Consider the following 749-nt stretch of genomic DNA (forward strand, 5'->3'; position numbering starts at 1 on the left):
AAGAAACAAACCAACTAACATTAAGCATGGGCTAACTAGAATGCATGACAGCATACAACCAGAAAGGAGGGTACTAGGAAGCCGTGCACAAAGATAGAAGAGGTGAGGGGGATCCCTAAATGATACAATTGACAACATTAATAATATAACAAACTAATTGCCTCTAAGTATAAGAGAGGTGATCAACAAAGTACAATAGAGAAAGGTCTGTTGAGTTGTTGAAGAACTCACTCAAGAATGTAACCGGTTTCATGCATGAACCGTTTTAGAACCTGCTTCCAAAACATTGTGCGCCATCTGCATGAATTGAGCAATAATCATGCAGTGATTCAATATTTATTTGACAAGAGTTTATCTTTTTGGCCTTATCATTTGTCAATTAGAAAATTTTACATTTAGTGCATCCCATGAAGGACAAAACAAGGGCACAAAGAGTATTGGTGGTGACATACTCTGGTAGTGAGCATGCATTCTCAGAATGCAGGAAGAACACAGCATCAACACTTGTGAAACATCAATTGCAAATTAATAACAAGACAGCTCCTTGCTCATTCTTTCAACATACACACATAATTTCAAGGTTATAGAAACTACATGTCCAAGAATGCACACTTAAACATGAAAAAATTGTTGGGAGAATTACATTACAGGTCCCACACAAGAAAATTAATTACTACAAATATCCATTGACAACTAAACTAAAGTCAATTAATTTACTAGTGTGGGGCTTCAACATAATTCTCTCAAAA

The sequence above is a fragment of the Prosopis cineraria genome, unplaced genomic scaffold, assembly GCF_029017545.1.
Source record: "Prosopis cineraria cultivar Desert tree isolate PC_DT_omini unplaced genomic scaffold, ASM2901754v1 PC1, whole genome shotgun sequence".
Taxonomy (NCBI): Eukaryota; Viridiplantae; Streptophyta; class Magnoliopsida; order Fabales; family Fabaceae; genus Prosopis; species Prosopis cineraria.